Source organism: Betta splendens, chromosome 16 (genome assembly GCF_900634795.4).
Source record: "Betta splendens chromosome 16, fBetSpl5.4, whole genome shotgun sequence".
In the NCBI taxonomy this organism is placed as follows: domain Eukaryota; kingdom Metazoa; phylum Chordata; class Actinopteri; order Anabantiformes; family Osphronemidae; genus Betta; species Betta splendens.
The window spans coordinates 37,708-59,025 of NC_040896.2; the positions used below are offsets into that span (position 1 = coordinate 37,708).

At 49.9% G+C, this 21,318-nt stretch overlaps 3 non-coding genes and 3 pseudogenes across 3 annotated transcripts; 4 read left to right on the forward strand and 2 right to left on the reverse strand.

The window, feature by feature from the left end:
• Window positions 1–7,143: 7,143 nt before the first annotated feature.
• On the reverse strand, window positions 7,144–7,250 carry LOC114843786 (U6 spliceosomal RNA). Its single transcript, XR_003783642.1, has one exon. It is a non-coding gene; the product is annotated as a U6 spliceosomal RNA (small nuclear RNA).
• Window positions 7,251–7,956: 706 nt separating this feature from the next.
• LOC114843778 (U2 spliceosomal RNA) lies at window positions 7,957–8,097 on the forward strand (annotated as a pseudogene).
• A 5,057-nt stretch (window positions 8,098–13,154) lies between these two features.
• Window positions 13,155–13,339, forward strand: LOC114843775 (U2 spliceosomal RNA). The gene has a single exon (XR_003783635.1). It is a non-coding gene; the product is annotated as a U2 spliceosomal RNA (small nuclear RNA).
• Window positions 13,340–13,703: 364 nt separating this feature from the next.
• Window positions 13,704–13,853, forward strand: LOC114843770 (U1 spliceosomal RNA; annotated as a pseudogene).
• A 425-nt stretch (window positions 13,854–14,278) lies between these two features.
• Window positions 14,279–14,385, reverse strand: LOC114843781 (U6 spliceosomal RNA). The gene has a single exon (XR_003783638.1). It is a non-coding gene; the product is annotated as a U6 spliceosomal RNA (small nuclear RNA).
• A 1,984-nt stretch (window positions 14,386–16,369) lies between these two features.
• Window positions 16,370–16,535, forward strand: LOC114843777 (U2 spliceosomal RNA; annotated as a pseudogene).
• The last annotated feature ends 4,783 nt before the right edge of the window (window positions 16,536–21,318 follow it).

The window sequence follows — 21,318 nt, forward strand, 5'->3', positions numbered from 1 at the left end:
ATGACACCTAATTATACTTGTGACTAAACTAATCCCAATCAGTGTTCATAACTGAAGTAAGTTCCCTGTCTTTACAACCCATAGTTAGTGAAAAGCAACATAAATATTAAACAGTTAAATTGTAATTAGACGCTCTTCCTTTCTGGGTATCTTGGTTTTACCTCTGTTTTAAGCAACTGGCCCGATAATCATTCCTAGTGACTGTTGAGCTGATAAGTTTTGATTTGTTCTGAATAAACGAGTAAGTCTGATGCAAAGATAAACTAAAACCACTGCAGAAACGCCCACTTCAGAGCAACTGCTGAAGAAAAATTATAACCCACATTAGGTCACAAATGGTGGTCTTGCTCATGAGAATGCAGCTGCGACAGCCGCGTAAGCAAAGAAAGACCTTTGATATAAATGGAGGAATGTTTATTAACTTTGCCCAAATAACCTAGTTAACCTAGAACCAGACAAAATGGAAACTGAAAAAAGGAAAAAATAGAAGCTAAATCCCACCAATACACACTGACAGAAAGTATAACCAATTTAGAGACCGCGCCTCAACTCCCCCCTTTTTTTATTTTCTAATAAACAAAACAGCCGCGGTCTTTACACAGCGTGACCAGCTTGACCACTCCCAACCACAGTGCGGACACGTCGTCACAAAAAATGCACTAAAACACTCAGATTACGTCAAAATGATTATAAAAGTACAAAGAAAAGTAAACACGACATAGGACAATAAAATATGTTAAAGTATTAAACTACTACAAAATTAAAACCCAACTTTGTGTCGCCACTTGGCACCAAGCCAACGGCTCCCCCCAACTATCTGACAACACACACGTATGAGGAGCGGGGATCTGTCTGTAGTCACACACACACTCACTCCCCCGCCCTCCTGCTCTCTTTTCCTCTTTCCCTCACACACACACACACACACACACTCCTTTTGCTCCATAGGAGTAGAAGAGCCGCTGTCAACCCAGCCTACTCAAATTTAAATCAGCAACAAGCAACTATTACGCCGTTTAACTTCACATACGTATATACACAAATACACACTTGATTAAACTTCATACACTATTGGCAGCACACTTCGTCTTCATATGCATACTAAAAGAAAGAGCTTTTACTGTTTTCCTATGTATAATTAATCTCTCAGGCCTCACAACTCATGAGAAAATCTACACTTGGATTGATCAGTCCCAAGCTTAATGTAGGTCTCCTCATACGCACATAAACCTACAGTGCCTTAAATATATAAGCATATATATACCACTCTATTCTCACCCTCCGCAGGTGGTCTCATCCACTTTCCAAGCTCGGGTCCTCTACCAGAAGCCAGGGAGCTTGAGGGTTCTGCGTAGTATCCTTGCTGTTCCTAGGACTGCACTTTTCTGGACTGAGATTTCGGATGTTTTTCCAGGGATCTGTTGTAGCCACTCCTCCAGTTTGGGGGTCACAGCCCCCAGTGCTCCGATCACCACAGGCACCACTGTGGCCTTCACCTTCAAAGCCTTCTCCAGTTATTCTCTGAGCCCTTGGTATTTCTCTAGTTTCTCATGTTCCTTTTTCGTGATGTTGCCATCGCTTGGTATTGCCACATCCACCACTACGGCTTTCCTCTGTTCTTTGTCCACCACCACAATGTCTGGTTGGTTCGCCATTACCATTCTGTCAGTCTGGATCTGGAAGTCCCACAGGATCTTGGCTCGCTCGTTCTCTACCACCTTGGGAGGTGTTTCCCACTTTGACCTTGGGGTTTCCAGTCCATACTCCGCGCCGATGTTCCTGTATACTATGTCAGCCACTTGGTTATGGCGTTCCATGTATGCTTTCCCTGCCAGCATCTTACACCCTGCAGTTATGTGCTGGATCGTCTCAGGGGCCTCTTTGCACAGTCTACACCTTGGGTCTTGTCTGGTGTGGTAGATCTGGTCTTCTACGGCTCTGGTGCTCAGGGCCTGCTCCTGTGCAGCCAGGATGAGTGCCTCTGTGCTGTCCTTCAGCCCGGCCCTTTCAAACCATTGGTAGGATTTGTTGAGATCAGCCACTTCAGTTATGTTTCGGTGGTACATCCCGTGTAAGGGCTTGTCCACCCATGATGGTCCCTCTTCCAGCATCTCATCCTCTGTTCTCCACTGCCTGAGACATTCACTCAGCACGTCATCTGTCAGGGCCTTATCCTTGATGTACTTATGGATCTTGGATGTTTCATCCTGGATAGTGGCTCTTACGCTCACTAGTACTCGGCCTCCTTCCTTGCGGCTAGCGTACAGTCTCAGGGTCCTGGATTTGGGGTGGAAGCCTCCATGCATGGTGAGGAGCTTTTGTGTCTTAACATCTGTGGTCTGTATCTCTTCCTTTGGCCACCTTATTATTCCCGCAGGGTATCTGATCACTGGCAGGGCATAGCTGTTTATTGCCCGGGATTGGTTCTTGCCAATGAGCCGGCTTCTTAGGACTTGCCTTACTCCATCCATCCATCCATTTTCATCCGCTTATCCGGGGCCGGGTCGCGGGGGCAGCAGTCTAAGCAGAGAGTTCCAGACTTCCCTCTCCCCGGACACTTCCTCCAGCTCTTCCGGTGGGACCCCAAGACGTTCCCAGGCCAGCCGAGAGACGTAGTCTCTCCAGCGAGTCCTGGGTCTTCCTCGGGGCCTCCTACCGGTGGGACATGCCCGGAACACCTCCCCAGGGAGGCGTCCAGGAGGCATCCGAACTAGATGCCCGATGCACCTCAACTGGCTCCTCTCGATGTGGAGGAGCAGCGACTCTACTCCGAGCTCCTCCCGGGTGACAGAGCTCCTCACCTTATCTCTAAGGGAGCGCCCAGCCACCCTGCGGAGGAAGCTCATTTCAGCCGCTGCCCTTTTGGTCATGACCCAAAGCTCATGACCATAGGTGAGGGTAGGAACGTAGATTGACCGGTAAATTGAGAGCTTTGCCTTTCAGCTCAGCTCCCTCTTCACCACGACGGACCGATACACCGACCGCATTACTGCAGCCGCCGCACCGATCCGTCTGTCAAACTCACGCTCCTTCCTTCCCTCACTCGTGAACAAAACCCCAAGATACTTAAACTCCTCCACTTGAGGCAGGAACTCTTCTCCAACCTGGAGAGAGCAAACCACCTTTTTCCGGTCGAGAACCATGGCTTCAGATTTGGAGGAACTGATTCTCATCCCAGCCGCTTCACACTCAGCTGCAAACCGCACCAGCGCACGCTGGAGGTCCTGGCCTGATGAAGCCAACAGGACAACATCATCTGCAAAAAGCAGAGATGCTATCCTATGGTCCCCAAACCAGACCCCCTCCGGCCCCTGGCTGCGCCTAGAAATTCTGTCCATAAAAATTATGAACAGAACCAGTGACAAAGGGCAGCCCTGCCGAAGTCCAACATGCACCGGGAACAGGTCTGACTTATTGCTGGCAATGCGAACCAAGCTCCTGCTCCGGTTGTACAGAGACCGAACAGCCCTTAGCAAAGGGCCCTGGACTCCATACTCCCGAAGCACCCCCCACAGGATGTCACGAGGGACGCGGCCGAATGCCTTCTCCAGATCCACAAAGCACATGTAGACTGGTTGGGCAAACTCCCAAAAACCCTCAAGCACCCTGCTGAGGGTATAAAGCTGGTCCAACGTTCCACGACCAGGCCGAAAATCACATTGTTCCTCCTGTATCCGAGGTTCAACTATCGGCCGAATTCTCCTCTCCAGTACCCTGGCATAGACTTTCCCAGGGAGGCTGAGAAGTGTGATCCCCCTATAGTTGGAACACACTCTCCTGTCCCCCTTTTTGTAAAGAGGGACAAACACCCCGGTTGTCCAGTCCAGAGGAACTGTCCCCCTCCTCCACACGATGTTGCAGAGGCGTTTAACCCAAGACAGCCCCACAACATCCAGAGACTTGAGGTACTCAGGACGGATCTCATCCACCCCCGCTGCTCTGCCACCGAGGAGCTTACTAACTACCTCGGTGACCTCAGCCTGGGTGATGGGCGAGTCCGCCTCTGAGTCCCCTGCCTTTGCTTCCTCAGCAGAAGGCATGTCGGAGGGGTTGAGGAGATCCTCAAAGTACTCCTTCCACTGTCCGATAACATCCCCAGTTGAGGTCAACAGCTCCCCACCTCCACTGAAAACAGAGTTGGTAAAGAACTGCTTCCCCCTCCTAAGGCGCCGAACGGTTTGCCAGAATCTCTTTGAGGCCGAGCGATAGTCCTCCTCCATGGCCTCCCCGACCCGAGTTTTTGCCTCCGCAACGGCACGGGCTGCAGCATGCTTGGCCTGCCGGTACCCATCAGCTGCCTCAGGAGTCCTACAGGTCAACCATACCTGGTAGGACTCCTTCTTCAGCTTGATGGCGTCTCTTACCTCCGGCGTCCACCACCGGGTTCGGGGATTACCACCACGACAGGCACCGGAGACCCTGCGTCCACAGCTCCGAACGGCCGCGTTGACGATGGAGACGGAGAACATGGTCCACTCGGACTCTATGTCTCCCACCTCCCTCGGAATCTGGTCGAAGCTCTCCCGGGGGTGTGAGTTAAAGGTCCGTCTGACAGAGGGTTCAGCCAGGCGTTCCCAACAGACCCTCACAATACGTTTGGGCCTGCCAAGTCGTTCCAGCCTCCTTCTCTGCCAGCGGATCCTACTCTCCACCAGGTGGTGATCAGTTGACAGCTCAGCCCCTCTCCTCACCCGAGTGTCCAAAACATATGGTCAGGTGAAACGACTACAAAGTCTATCATCGACCTCCGGCCTAGGGTGTCCTGGTGCCATGTGCACCGATGGACACCCTTATGTTCGAACATGGTGTTTGTTATGGCCAAACTGTGCCTAGCACAGAAGTCCAATAACATAACACCATTCGGGTTCAGATCAGGGAGGCCGTTCCTCCCAATCACACCTCTCCAGGTATCACTGTTGTTACCTACGTGGGCATTGAAATCTCCCAGAAGAACGATGGGGTCCCAAGTTGGAGCGCTTTCCAACACTCCCTCCAGGGACCCCAAGAAGGCCGGGTACTCCACACCGCCATTTGGCCCGTAAGCACAAATGACGGTGAGTGACCTATCCCCCACCCGAAGGCGCAGGGAAGCGACCCTCTCGTCCACTGGGGAAAACTCCAACACATGGTGACTAAGCTGGGGAGCTATGAGCAAGCCCACACCAGCCCGCTGCCTCTCAGCGCAGGCAACTCCAGAGTAGAAAAGGGTCCAGCCCCTCTCAAGGAGTTGGGTTCCAGAGCCCAGGCTGTGTGTGGAGGTGAGCCCGACTATTTCTAGCCGGTACCGCTCGACCTCCTGCACAAGCTCAGGCTCCTTTCCCCCCAGTGACGTGACATTCCATGTCCCAATAGCTAGATTGGTTATCCAGGGATTGGGGCGCCTAGGCTCCCGCCTTCGACTGCTGCCCAATCCACTCTGCACCGGCCCCCTACGGTTCCTCCTGCGGATGGTGGGTCCACTTGAGGACGGCCCCACGTCGCTCTTTCGGGCTGTGCGGCCTGGTGGCGCCACCAGGCGCTCGCATATGAGCCCCAACCCCGGGCCTGGCTCCAGGGTGGGGCCCCGGCTGCGCCATACCGGGCGACGTCTCTGGCCTTGGTGGTTTGCCTTTCGACTTGCTTTACTCGTTGGAGGTATTTGGCTGTTGCCGCATTCCTTGTTGCCTGTTCAAGGTTGCCGTTTGCCTGTGGTATTCCAAGTAATGTAATTATAATTGTCCTCAATATCTGCTATTGTTCATTCTGGGAGTGAGACCCCTTCTGTGTGGACTACCTTGCCTCTCTTTGTCACCATCCTCCCACATTTCTCGAGCCCGAATGACATCCCGATGTCTGAGCTGTAGATCCTTGTGGTGTGGATCAGCGAGTCGATGTCTCGCTCATTCTTAGCGTACAGCTTAATGTCATCCATGTAGAGGAGGTGACTTATGGTGGCCCCATTCCGGAGTCGGTATCCATAGCCAGTCTTGTTTATTATTTGGCTGAGGGGGTTCAGACCTATGCAGAACAGCAGTGGGGACAGTGCATCTCCTTGGTATATGCCACATTTGATGGATACTTGGGCAAGTGGCTTCCCATTGGCTTCAAGGGTGGTTCTCCACAACCTCATCGAGTTTGCAATGAAGGCCCTTAGAGTTCTGTTGATGTTGTACAGCTCCAAGCATTCAGTAATCCATGTGTGTGGCATCGAGTCATAGGCTTTCTTGTAGTCGATCCAGGCTGTGCACAGGTTGGTGTGTCGCATTCTGCAGTCTTGGGCAACTGTTCTGTCAACCAGAGTTGGTGTTTGGCTCCTCTGGTATCCTTACCAATGCCCTTCTGTGCTTCGCTCATGTATTGACCCATGTGCCCACTTATCTTAGCTGCGATGATGCCTGACATGAGCTTCCATGTTGTGGAGAGACAGGTTATTGGCCGGTAGTTGGATGGGACTGTACCCTTTGAGGGATTCTTCATTATCAGGATTGTTCGCCCTTCGGGTTAGCTATTCAGGATGAGTCCCATCCCTTAGCAGCTGGTTCATTTGTGCTGCCAGGCGCTCATGGATTGCAGTGAGCTTCTTTAGCCAGTAGGCGTGGATCTTGTCAGGGCCAGGTGCTGTCCAGTTTTTCATACCTGAGACTCTATGTTGGATGTCTGCCACTGTGATAATCACTGGATTCTGTTCAGGGAGGTTGCTGTGGTCTTCCCTCAGATCCACCAGCCACTGTGCATCGCTGTTGTGTGACGCTTCCCTTCCCTTTATACCTTTCCAGTACTGTTCAGTTTCCAGCCTTTGGTGGGTCTGCTCTGCTGTTATTACCCTGCCATTGAGAGTAAACTTTCACAGGTTGTGTTGCGAACGGGGTTGCCCATTCAATCTCGCCATGAGATTGAATCTACGCCATGTAGATGGCTAGACTAGTTCAAGACTAGTTGCTTCGCCAAGACTAGTTGCTTCGCCATGAATTGAATGTGGGTTTCTCCGTTCCCATTCGCCGTACATTCTTTGCATGTCTGACTAGGGTTACTTGAGTAGTAGCATTCCAACAGAGCCATCTTAGCCACGTGGTTCATTGTCTCTAATGATTTGAGGTAGGCGGTAGCTTGAAGGGTCTTGCCCAAGGACCCACACTGGATGCTTATTCGCCCTAACAGGGATTCGAACCACAAATTAGCTTCACAAATTTGCGTGTCATCCTTTTGCAGGGGTCATGCTAATCTTCTCTGTATCGATTCCCATTTATCATATGTGCTGCCTGAGCAAGCACGGCAAATGTGAGGCGATGAGTGCCTTATAGGCCAGCTGTTGGAAAAAAACCTTCCTCTCGCCGTGGTGTGGCCTGACGGGCTGCCACTAGCCTGGCAGCAAATAAGCCGATGTAGTGGTGCTGCACCTTTGAGCTGACTACAGTAGCGAGGCTTTGAGACTAAGCGTGTAGACATTTGGATGACGTGAGCTGTTTGAATGAGGCCTGAATGATTCTGTTGCAAATTACAAGACAGTGTCGAGCTAACGCTGTCTGGCCAGCGCTGCTCCTGCCTCCCAGGTTTACAAAACATACTAGTCAGTTAGCAAAAGGGTCAATTGGAGGCTTAAAGGCATCTCTATGTAAAGCTGTGTCCTTTCACCTAAAGGACAAATTTGAAACGGGTCAAGTTCTTAATATTTCACTGGAGGGAATATCATAACTTTCCACAGTGTCAATAAACATGTGACACAGCTACATTTGAGTACGTCTCTGTTGGGAAGTTGTCACAATGCACTCTTGGAAATGTCAATGCCTCAACCTCCTTTAGCCTGTTTCTCATTGAAGCACGGCATGGCTACCTTGCAGAAGGCCCGCGGGTATTTACAGAAAGTAGGGGCGTGGGTGGGGCTAGGCAGACGCCATTTTCTGTCCAGCTCAACGCACAGCACCCTGACAAGTGAGCAGCACCAGAGGAGGCTGCCTCTGGCAGCAAAGAGGTTGGCTCATCGCTTCTCGGCCTTTTGGCTACGATCAAGTGTAGTATCTGTTTTACGGAGTACAGTTATTGTGAGAGTGCATCCCCCCTGCGTTGGCGGGGTTGTTTTTTTTTTTTTCTTCCTCTCATTTTGTGTTGGGTGAAGTCATGGAATGGAAAGAGGTGCTGTGCCAAGGGTTGGAATAAGGTATACCATTCGTTTCCAATGGAAGTTAGAAGGACAGGATGTGATGCCAAGGAATGTATTTTGCAGACGAGTGGTGAAGGGGCAACTGCAACTGACGGTGGGGGATGTTTTTTGCCTGCAGTGGAACCAACAGGCAAGAGCGTACGATGTGACTTTTGCTTCTGCTGAGTTGCATCAGAGTATTGTGGCTAGCTGCCTTAAGTTAGCAAATGAGGGCCCTCTTTCCTTTTTTTTAGGTTTTGCCTGGACAAACCTAATTTTTGAATTATCACAGTGCACATATTCAACCCGTTTGTGATGGATGTCGCTTTGAGGGATTTCCTTGGACGCTTTGCAGAGGTGATTTCAGCAGCAAGGTATGTGAAGGATCCCCTAGGCTTTTGGACAGGGCGGAGGCAGTTTCAGGTTCTTCTCCATCAAGACAAGGAGGGGGTAGATGGTTGGAAGCACCCACCGGCAGTTTTTCAACTTGGAGCGGACAGAGGTTACCTGTTTTATGCACGTCAGCCTCTGTTTTGTAGGCGGTGCAGGAAGCATGGTCACGTGGAGGTGGCTTGCACAGGCTTGCAATGCTATCTATGTGGGCGGGAGGGACATGTGGCATCTGGGTGTCCTTCAGGCAAGATGTGTCACAGTTGCAGTGAGCCTGGACACCTTTACAGGGACTGCCCAAACAGGACAAAGACTTTCGCGGAGGCTGCTAGGCAGCCGCAAGGCACCGGATGCAGTAAGGTAACAGGGGAGCCAAAAATTTTGGGAGAAGGCAAAAAGCAGGCTGGAGATGCAGATATCACAGTGGGGGGAGGCTTTGAATGATGGATGAGAGGAACAATCTTCACTTTCCGGGAGCAAGACCACTGGGGAAGTTGGAGTCAGTGGAATCAAACCTCGGATGGAGAAAGAAGTTTCAAGGGACAGCAGAGACTTGATAAAGGACAAGGTTTGGTGGGCAAGGACTGCCCACCCATGATTAAAAGTGTGGACTCGAGGGATGGGCATGATGCAGATGGGGTGGCAGTGAAAAGGATTAAGGGGGCAGTGTCTGCGCAAAGTGGACAAGAAGACGATAGTGATGTGCAGGTAGATAGGGCGCTGTTTTTGGTACAGTCAGTGCCGGAAGACATGACTAGGTTTTACAAGCATTAAAGACCCAGCAATGCTGGAGACGTTTGATTTGGAATTTGCGCTGTCTTCAGAGTTACTTGCGCTCCCTGCGACTGAGAGGGTGGAGCGAGCGGAGTCACATCAGCCAGAAGCGGGCCCCTTGGACTCACAAGTTTCATGGGCGGAGCAGATGGAGGACGGGGACACATGAAGGGGCTATGGTGGAGCTTCGGGGGATGATTTGGTAGGGTTGAAGGGTGTAGTGAGTTTATTTTGTATAGATGACGTCAATAAGTGTGGGGACTTTTAATGTGAGGGGGTTAAGAGACACATTTAAGCGGACAATGGTGTTTAGTTTTTCGAGGGGTTTGAGGCTTACTGTGTATATGTTGCAGGAGGTTCATTTGAAAAATAAACCTCCCCCTAACCCCCATTCACCCCTATTTGCTGTTTGGAGTGTGGGGGGTGTTCATTTATCAGGGGTGGGGATATTATTTGGGAGGGGGGTACGAGTGGAAAGTGATTTAGTAATTGTTCAGGGAAGAGTGGTTGGGGCGGATTTTGAGTTTGGGGGGGGTTCGGGCTATAGTGGTGTATGGGTCACAACTACGTGCAGAGAGGTTGAAGATGGTGGAAGATTTGGTACCACATTGTGTTACTAACAGAACCATAGTGCTGGGGGGGTGATTGGAACGAAGGAGTTAAGGGGAGGCTGGCTGGACCTGTTGAAAGATTTGGGTCTGGTTGATGGGGGTTCTGAAGTGCAACCTGAGCTGGCAGGGCCCACGTGGCGCAACTCCAGAGGAATAATGGGCCGTCTGGATTATGTTTTTTTCTCACGATCTATGATTGTTGAGAGTGGTACTGTAAGGCCTGTTTTCTTCTCTGATCATGATGGGGTGGTGTACCGGGGGAGGGTGGAAGGGCCAGTTTTTGGGAATGGATACTGGAAATTTAACCACAGTATGCTTGGGGAGGCCTCTTTCTGGTCAAACTGTTCTGTTTTTTTGAGGAGGCTTAAGGGGCTGCAACCATTGTGTGAAACAGCTGTCGAATGGTGGGAGGAGGCAAAGGATAGAGTGCGACAGTTCTGCATCCAATAGAGGGCGAGGCCTAAGGTGGCTGAAATGTGGGGCTTGCAGCAGCGACTGGAATGTGAACAGAGTGTGTTTAATGCTGGGGTGGCGACGGATGAAGTTGACCAGGTTCGCACTAAGAATCTTCTTAAGGCAGCTTACGAGGGTCAAGCCAGAACGTTCCTCGAAATGAGGAGGAGGGAGGTAGTCGAATGGAATGAGAAGTGCACAGCGCAGTTTTTTGGCTCAGTGCGAGTTGAATGAGCAAGTCAAGTTTCTAGGGGAGTTCGCAATGTGGAGGGGGTGGAGGTGACGGATCCTAGGGGGATGGCGAGGGTGGCAGCAGATTACTACAAGGACTTCCTGGGTGCACGGGAGGTGAAAGCAGAGGGGACGACCTGTTTCATCGACCTGGTGAGGGACAGAGTATCTCCGGAGCAGGCAGCCATGTTAGCAGCTCCGCTGAACCTGGTGGAGCTGACAAAGGCACTGAGGGGGCTGAAAAGGTGTAAGGTGCTGGGAAAGGATGGATTGCCGGTGGAAAATTTGACGAGGCTTTTTGGGAGTAGTTAGGCCCCACACTCCTGGATGCACTGTTGGAAGGTTTGCAAGAAGGGACGTGGGGAGGTACATTTAAGGTTGGGGTTATCACTTTGCTTTACAAAGAGGGGGACAGGACAGATCTGCGGAACTGGAGGCCGTTGACGATGTTGGGGGTAGACTATAAGTTGCTCACCAAGGTGCTGGTGAACCGTCTGGGCTCAGTGCTGCCTGGGGTGGTTCACGCAAGTCAGACGTGTGGGGTGGATCATTGCATCAGCATCTGCAGCTGACTCGGGACACTACCGATTGGGTAAAGGACAAAGACTTGCCATTGATGGTGGTAGGGTTGGACCAGGCAAAGGCGTTTGATAGAGTGCACTGGGGTTTTTTGTTTAGGAAGTTGGAGAATATGGGGTTTGGTCCACGCTTTGTGAGGTGGGTAGAGTCTCTGTATGTGGGTGCGAGCAGTGTGGTAATGGTGAATGGTAATATGAGTGAGGAGTTTGAATATATATATATATACATGTATATATACATGAGCTTCCATGTTGTGGAGAGGTACGTTCAGGGGTCAGGCAGGGGTGCCCTATGTCACCACTCTTGTTTGTTTTGTATATGGAGACAATAGCAGCGGTTATTAGGTCTGATTCCAGGGTAAGGGGCACTTTGGTGCCAGGGGGAGGGAGGAAGTAAAGTTATTGCAGTATGCGGATGACACAACGTTATTATTAGATGAGGATCAGAGTTTGAAATCAGCATTGGAGATCTTTCAGGATTTTGGGAAAGTTTCAGGTGTTAAGCTGAATGTGCACAAGAGTGTGCTAAAGTATTTTGGACGATGGCAGCAACGTAGAGACAGCCCAGAGGGAGTGCCCGTGGTTCAGGGGCCCGTGCGGGTGCTTGGAGTGTGGTTTGAAGTGGCCAACAGTGCAACGCTGAACTGGACAAGGGTGCTGGCACAGGCGCGGAGAAAGATGGGCATGTGTAAGGCTAGGCACTTGACACTGATGGGGAAAGTACTGGTGCTAAAGGTGGACGTGTTGTCATCGCTACTACATGTAGCCTACGTGTATCCACTGCCAAGGTGTTTGAGACGGTACTTGGGTTTTTGATTTTGTGTGGGGGGGAGGGTATGAGTGGGTGGCCAGGTAAAGGATGCATGCAGCAGTGGAGAATGGGGGTCGGGACGTACCAGATTTTCCCCTAAAATTAGATGTGATGTTTGTAAGTTCTTTGGTGCAGGGTTTGGTGGGGGTGTCGGAGCACCCAGTGACCTGGGGGCTGCAATACTTTTTCTCTTACCCAGTGAGGCGGCTCATAAAGTGGTCTAATGTCAGGCCGAAGTCGAACAAAGTCCTTGGAGGTATGAACATGCAGCACGATGGCTGCGAGAGAACTCGGAAGCTTTGGAGGGGGACCTCTGGAGGAATCAGAGGAAGCTGTATTTTACGCTGAGGGAGAAGAGGACATTAGGACCAGTAGTAGGACTCCCTCCAGTAGTGTGGCGGGAGACGCAAAAGGCAGGCTTGGAAAATGGCCTAAAAGATCTTAATTGGATGTGTCTCCATAAAAGCCTACCGGTGAAGGAAAAGATGTACAGACATAGGGTTGAGCAGGTCACCAGTGTGCCCATGGGTGCCATGCATTGAGGAGGAAACGGTAAAACATGTTATGTGGGAGTGCGAGTTTGCTAAGGTGGTGTGGGTAAGGGCAATGGGAGTGTTGCAGAGAGTGTACGGGGGAGTCTTGATATCGTGGGGGTTGGTGGAACGTGGTGAGGGATTGGGGGGATGCTGAAGAGCAGTGAAGCATTTTGGTTTGTGATAAGTATGTATAAGAGGGCGTTATGGGTTGCGCGTCAAGCTTTGGTGAAGGGTGGGAAGCAGGTTACAGTAGGAGCAGTGGTTAAAAAAGTGGAGTGGGAAGTGACCGGATGGAAGGATGAAGTGTGATGTGGAACGTTGGGGCTACCATGCGGCGAAAGAAAAAGGGGCATTGGAGGATATGTTAGGAAGGTAGTGAGGGTGGGGACAGTATGTTGTGGTATTCATGCATTTAACAATTGTATTTCTAGTTTAGAGAATGTTTATTGTGTGAAGTTTATTGGTAGGGTTTTTTTTTTTGTGCATCAAGGATTGAATTGGTAAAAAGGAAATATTAATTAGGGACATGTTTTTGTAATTTCGAGAGGGTTTTGGGATTAGTTTATAGTATGTGCTTTTAGTTTGCAAAGGGTAGAGGGGAAGGTTTGGTGTTCATTTGAGTTTGGTGATTATGTTCTATGTATGGTATCGGTGATTTGTTTTCTAATGAAAAAAATAAAAAAAAATCTGTTTTTATCAGTTTAATATCTGCTACGTCTTCCAGCTAAAGTCCATATATTAAATTGCTTTTTGAAACAGGGGGATGGAGTAGGGGCTTCCTCCGTCCACTCCACGCATCGACCTAGTATTGCATTGCTTCTGGGAACGGTGCACTCCACTCAAGCTGTACAATGTTAGGACTCTGTCAGGGTTCCCTAGCTGTATCTGGGTTGCTTAAAGCTAAAGCTTGTCCCCAGCATGGGTGGTCACCATAACGTGCCCTTGGACTGTCGGCGATTGCTCTGGAATTGTAGTAGATGTGGTGCTTGCGTTTGTGCTGGAAATGTATCAGTGTGTGATGGCAGAGACGTGTTTCTGCCTGTAGAACAGAAAAACTAGGGGAAATGCTGCTTGTCAACCCCTACACAAGCATTCTGCCTGAGTGGTGGCTTAGTGCAGTTCTATAGGCTCATTGAATTTCAGCACCGTCAGTCAACATGATCAGCCCGGGAAGAATCTGCCTGAGTGTTGTCGGAGCAAGGCATACTTACCTGGCAGGGGAGATACCATGATTAAGAAGGTGGTTCACCCAGTGTGAGGCTCAGCCATTGCACTCTGACTGTCTGACCCCTGCTAATTCCCCAAATGCGGGAATCTCGACTGCATAATTTGTGCTACTGCGTTCGCGCTCTCCCCTATTTCCACTTGAAGGACAATATGCATAAACGGCAATAGGTTCCTTTGAGACCGTGTGGTTTGGCTGGCACGTGACCTTTGGCACACCCCGGTTCCTACCTGTTTGGTTGGCAGAGCTTCAGGAAGTGGGAGGGGCCTGTGAAACACTGCAAGATAGAGACACGCATCCCGAGCTACGTTTGAGTATTACTCTGTTTCGGAGTTGTAATTTCACACCCCCTCAGATCTCTCTGATCACAAGCACTTTTTTCCCACTTTGAGCTTTGTCCTACCCACAAACCTACCACTTCCAAAGCAAACACATAACAATTTTTGCACCAAATTTGACCTCACTGAGTTAATCTTTTTAAATCTGTAAACAAGCCGTGCACATCTATGTTTGAAAAAAGTTGTGCTTCCGTTAGGAGGAATGAAGGCACATCAAAATGTGGAAACGCTTCACAAATTTGCGTGTCATCCTTTCGCAGAGGCCATGCTAATCTTCTCTGTATCGATTCTTATTTATCATATGTGCTGCCTGAGCAAGCACGGCAAATGTGAGGCGATGAGTGCCTTATAGGCCAGCTGTTGGAAAAAACCTTCCTCACGCCGTGGTGTGGCCTGATGGGCTGCCACTAGCCTGGCAGCAAATAAGCCGATGTAGTGGTGCCTCACCTTTGAGCCGACTACAGTATCGAGGCCTTTGAGACTAACTCAGCGTGTAGACATTTGAAGAACATGAGCTGTTTGAATGAGGCCTGAATGATACTGTTGCAAATTACAAGACAGTGTCGAGCTAACGCTGTCTGGCCAGCGCTGCTCCTACCTCCCAAGTTTACAAAACATACTAGTGAGTTAGCAAAAGGGTCAATTGGAGGCTTAAAGGCATCTCTACGTAAAGCTGTGTCCTTTCACGTAAAGGACAAATTTCGAACGGGTCAATAGAATAGAATAGAATAGAATAGAATAGAATAGAATAGAATAGAATAGAATAGAATAGAATAGAATAGAATAGAATACCTTTATTAGTCCCACAGCGGGGAAATTCCCATTAGCAGCCAGGTTACCTGGCGCTAGTCCGACAGTGGAAGCAATTGCAGTACAAACAATAAAAAACACGCACATACAGTGGCACACAGTACAAGTGGAAATCTTGCTGGAATTTTTTCTTGGGTTCATCAGGACAGATAGATAAGGTCGAGAGCAGACAGTGAGACTGTAAGGTGGGGTGGGAGGGGGTGTATCTGCATCAGTGTAGTGAGGTGTTGTTTATAGAAGTATGACCGAGGCCGACCAAGATGTTTACATGTCAGTCCAACAGTTGTCCTTAAAGGGAGTCACAACAGGGCAAGAGGATAGATAGAGGCACAGCTGGTGAGCTAGATTGGACCCGGGAAGGGAGGGGTGAGGGAGAAGGGACAGAGTAATACACAGCCAAATTTAATACATTTTAACAATCCATGACTAATTTGTCTAGATCAATACTCCAATCGGTTCAGAACTCAGGGCTTCATCGCCTCTTGTGGGACCATGGGTCACCCGTGACATCTCCTCAATCCTGTCAGACAAGGCTGTCACCATAGTAACTAAGTGTTCAGTCTGTCTGCAGATGTTATCCGTCTGTTTCTTTTCTTCCTCCGAACGGGCTGAGATCTTATTAGTCAGTCCTGCAATCCGGGCATCCGAACAAGCTGAGATGTTACTGATCAGTCCCTCAATCCAGGTAATCCTCTGATGCAAATCATCCGAACGAGCTGAGATGTTAATTCTCAGTCCTTCAATCCGGGCCATCCTCTGGTGTAATTCTGTCAGCCGAGTAACCATGGCCCCCATCGGCGTTTGTAGCTCCACGGCCGGTGGACAGGCCAATGAGCCGGCCGCAGATTTTCCAATCTTTCCAATCTTCCGATAAAGCAGGGCAACATCAAAGCCAATCATGAGTGGTCCTGTTATCAAAGTCCAAAATATGAATAGATCCTCTGCATCCTCGATGGACAGAGGCTCCAGACACACGGGGCACCAGGAATCCCACGTGTCCTGCATGTAGCCGGAGGCAAAAGTCCCCAAGGGGCAGAGTCGTTCTCCCGGAGATTCTTTCCTTTTTGAAAACATTTTGTCCAATGCGCTGAGTGACCAGTTGATTAGCTCCATGTTCAAAAATGTTATTCCAGAATAGCAGATCAGGGTGCTCAGAAAAAGACAAGACAAGGACACTGCAAGCAAAAGCAGAGTGGGAGGGAATATATTGACTTTCCACCGTGTCAGTAAACATGTGACACAGCTACATTTGAGTACCTCTCTGTTGGGAAGTTGTCACTAAGCACTCTTGGAAATGTCAATGCCTTAACCTCCTTTAGCCTGTTTGTAATTGAAGCACAGCATGGCTACCTTGCAGAAGGCCCGCGGGTATTTACAGAGAGTAGTGGCGTGGGTGGGGCTTAGCAGACAGCATTGTCTGTACAGCTCAACGCACAGAACCCTGACAAGTGAGCAGCACCAGAGGAGGCTGCCTCTGGCAGCAAAGAGGTTGGCTCATCGCTTCTCGGCCTTTTGGCTACGATCAAGTGTAGTATCGTTTTAGTGTTTACCGTTTTTTTCAGAGTAGGGTACCAGATTATCTGTAGTTTTTGTTATTTTTATTACCATGGCGGCTTCAAGTGATGGAAGATTTATGCCCAGGGTTGGTTTACGCCATACTGTTCATTTTGAATGGAAAGGAGATCAGAAGGGTTTGATGCCCAGAGATGTTTTCGGAAGACGAGTGATTAAGGAGCAACTGCAATTGAAGGGCTTATGATGTGACTCTGGTGACAGCTGAACTTCATCAGTCTACTTTAGCCAGCTGCAATAAGTTGGCTAATGAGGGCCCTCTTTCCTTTTTTTCAGTGATTAGTTTGGATAAGCCCAATTTTAGGATTATCACGGTTCACACGTTTAATCCGTATGTGACAGACATTGCTTTAGGTGATTTTTTGGGACGCTATGCAGAGGTGGTGTCAGCAGCACGATATATAAAGGACCCGCTTGGTTTCTGGACAGGACGTCGACAGTTTCAAGTTTTGCTACATGAGGACAACGAGGGGGTGGATGGTTGGAGACATCCTCCTGCCGTGTTCCAGCTAGGAGCCGACTGGGGCTATTTGTTTTATTCAAAACAGCCTCTTTTCTGCAGGTGTTGCAAAAAGCATGGCCATGTGGAAGCTGGTTGTCACGCTTTGCATTGCCGTTTTTGTGATAAGGAGGGGCATAAAGCAAGTACTTGCCCATACAGCAAATCATGCCATAGTTGTGTTGACTTGGGTCATTTGTACAAAGACTGTCCTAGCCTGAAAAAGACTTTTGCTAAGGTGGTAAAGCAGGTCACCAGAGTGGAAATGAGCGTTGAGGAGCAGCGATGCGTTCGCGATCCAGCTTCAGGTGAAGTTATACAGGTGGGAGCTGGTGAAGAACAGAAGACCACAAAAGAGAACGTGACGACGGGTTGCGGATTAAATGATGAAGGGACCATCCAGCAGTCCGCATTGGTGGGCAATCACAGCATGAGCTGTACTTCATGTGTGCTGAAGGGTGGGGATCCCTCGGTCGGAAAGGTCTGCAGGAAAGGCCAAGGAAAGGAGAAGGCACGTAAGAGTCATCAAGCTGGTAAAGGCGGAGAGGAGGGCGAACAATGTGTCGACGAGAGGTTATTGAAGAAGTCAAGGCGGGAGGTGCCTCTCCCCTCAAATTTCACTGATTTAGCCCAGCAGGCCCCAGTGGGAGGTTTGCAGGAAAACACACACGGTTTACCTTCCATTTTGGAACCTGTTGTGCTGGAGACTTTTGATCTGGACTTTGATCTGTCATCTGACATGTCACCCCTCCCCTCATTGGAGGACAGAGTAGGAGTGGAACGGAGTCAACAACCAGAGGTTTTGTCAGTAACACCTTTCTCATGGGCGGAGCAGATGGAGGAGGGGGACAGCTATGAAACCTGATTTTGGACTGAGATTATTGGCTTTGTTTTTTCTTATATGAGAGTGGCTACCTTTAATGTAAGGGAACTGAGGGATGATTTGAAGCGTGCATCTGTATTTGGTTTTATTAGGGACATGAAGCTAACAGTGTGTTTGATACAAGAGGTTCACTTGAGGGATGGAAGAGATGTGAAGAATTTTGGGGACGAATGGGGTGGGGAACGGTCGGTGTGGAGTGTGGGGGGAGTGCACTCATTAGGGGTGGGTATTTTATTTGACAGCGAAGTGCAGATAGAGCGCTCTTTGTGGTGGTGCAGGGTAGGGTAATGGGTGTTGATTTTAATTGTAGGGGTTTTAGTTTTCGGGTTATGGGGGTATATGGGTTGCAGATACGGTCAGAGAGGTTAGAAATGGTGGAGGCTTTAATCCCCCACTGTGGGACAAACAGGTGTATTATTCTGGGGGGTGATTGGAATGAGGCTATGGGTGATAGTGGAGGGGAGTGGTTGGGTCTGCTAATGGTAATGGGTCTATTTGATGGAGGTCAAGCGGTTCGACCAGCTTTATTGGGACCCACGTGGCGGAATACCAGGGGGCACTCAGGGCGTCTTAATTATTTACTTTTCTCGCAATCTGTAGTTTTAAGTTCTGGCAAGGTGGTGCCTACATTGTTCTCTGATCATTGTGGGGTGGAATATCAGGTCAGAGTGGGGGACCCAGTGTTTGGGCCGGGCTATTGGAAGATGAATTGCAGCATATTGCAGGAAGCAAAATTCCGAAAGGATTGCAATGATTTACTGCAGGGTTTTCTGGGAGTTCGGGCAGTGTGAAAGAGCAGTGGACTGGTGGGAAGTTTTGAAGAAGCGGGTAAAGCATTTCTGTATTGCATATTCAAAGTGCAGAGCGCAGAGGGAAGAGGCTGAAGTCTGGAGGTTGCAAAGATGTTTAGAATGGGAGCAGGTTTTGGTTAATTCTGGAAAGGCTATAGATGAGGGAAAGCATGGGCATCTTATGGCTCAGCTGAAAATGGTGTAAGACAGCCGGACTAGGGCATCACTGTTAACCAAAAGGCAGGAGTTCCGGGAGTGAAATAAAAAGTGTACAGCACGGTTTTTTGAGTCTGTGCGTGCAGCAAGGGTGCGCAAGTTTTTAAGGAGGTTCAAGTTGGTGGGGGGCGGGTGGTGTCTGATGCGTGAAGTATGGTGGAAGTGGTTGCGGACTATTTTCTTTCTTTTTTTTTTTTTTTTTTTTTTTGTTCTGTCCAGCAGTTTAGCAAGCAGCATATATTACGCTGAATGCCACATTGTGATGGACAGCTTTGCTTTAACAAGAAGAGTATATATAGAATATATATACTCATCCTGATTTATGGTTTATTTAATGGTTTATTTAGCTAATCCAAAATGTGTGTGATGTTGCTGTGTTGGTGGACAGGTTAGGTTTCTGCTTTAGGGTGTGTATGCGGGAGGGTGGGGGGGGGGGGGGGGGGGGGTGGGGGGGGGGGGTAAGGGGTGCAACCAGCTGCTGAAACCAAGCAAATCTGTTAAGTAAACAATCGGAGCAAAAAAATAAATAAAAAAAAATAAATAAGAAGCATGGATGTACCTTTGGCTAACACATTCATAACTAAACAATTTTTGTACTGTGGTTTACCTTGGAGATTAATACTAATACCAATAAGGTATGTGCACATACTAATACAAACATATACATACAATATACATACATATGTGCATTATTATACATATCCCATACTACTTAATAAAAGTCATGACATACAACACCACAAATTCCATATTCACACATTATTCATATTGGTAGTGATAAGTATCAGTAATACTTACAGTTGGATTTGGAAAGTGTCCCACTACAAGGTTAGTAAGGCTGTAGCTTAACATTATTCACCCAAAGGGTGAGGCAGACGTTGGTGCATGAACAATGCCACTTGTGGAAGCCAGGGTGATGTGAGGGGCTCCGCCACTACGCCCATCCAGCAAGCAGAGGAAGGAATCCCAGCAGCCAGGGAGCCCACACACCTTCAGTTCCAGGAGGGCAGGTGTTGCAACCCAAGCTGCCCACACAGAGCCCCCCAGGCAGAGCTGCAGCAGCAACAGAGACAGCGCCCGAGGCCAGAGTGGGCCACCGGGGGTCAACGCTGTCCGCCCCATGAGAACCAGGGGCAAACACTCCCCCCGGCGGGAGGGTCGGCCCGAAAGAGTAGAGCCCGAGGACCCACGGTCCGTAGGGAGCCCGCCAGAAGATGCCCCCGCGCCCAGAGTGGGGCCCGCCCCCAGTCCACCACCCCCACATGGGCGGAGCGGGGCCTACCCCATCGGCCCGACCTCATCCCCTGGCGCTACAGCGGCCTGCAGCACAAGGCCAGCAATTGGTGAGGTCAGCAGAAAAGAGACCACCCAGGCAGACGATCATCGTACCCCGGGCGAAAAACCGGACCCCCCACACTTCAACCGCACCACACGCATACCAACTCACACAAACACAGACGCATACACCCACCCACATGTGCAACACACATCATCACATCAACACACACACACACACACAATAGACTCACTCACAACAAACTAGTCAATCATACGTGAACCAATGCACTCTCAGATACATTCTCGCACCCACACCATTCGCTTGATCACATTCGTGGGGAGGGTAGGTCTCTGGCCTGCCGTCCATGTGGCCCCAGGCAGGGACCGCAGCTCCTCCCGAGCCCCGACCAACCCCCCCAACCCGGGGGAGGCAGAGGGCAGTAGAAAAAGGTACCCCAGAACCCTGCAACCCAGCTTGGACGTGAGTGTGTGGAACTAAAGTGCACTGAAGGTGGGTGACACCTCCAGGAGCACAACCGCTGGCTGACGGTGTGTCCCCCGGACAGTGCCCCCCTTTGCCCTAAATGTCTTTTTTGCAGTTAAAACTGGGTGGTGATCTCTCCATCAGGGCCAGTGGCCGAGGCCACAACTGGCCTCAGCCCCAGGCCCCAGTGAAAGAGCCCACCCCCGGCCCTAAATGTATGTGTATGTAGCTAAGTATGAGGAACTTTGGGAGATACCCAATTCTCCGGGGGGTCCAGCAGACAGAGCCATCAACGGGAAGGCTCCGTCTACTGGCCCCCCCGGAAGGAGCCCCCAGATTCCTGGACAAGTGTGTATGACTAATGCAATTAAAACTGCAGAGCATCCCACTTGGAAGGGACGGAACCACTTCCCAGTAGCCCCGGTCCCTCCATCAGCAAGACGCCCCTTGCAGACCTAAGTGGATGAATGCGGAGAAATGTAGTTGGGAAGCAGAGCACCAGGGTCCGCAGAGCCAGGTTCCCGACTGGCTCTGCTACCTATCCCACCACCCCCCACAACCCCCAGCCAGGAAGGGACAGCCGAGACCCAGGGACCGCAGTACTACTGCCCAGGCGCCACACGCAGCACAGCCAGAGCCATCCTCACCCTTCTTTCACACTTACCCATTCTCTCGCTCAAGTATGCCCATGCTCGCCCCGTGTAGTGTGACACTCAAACCCA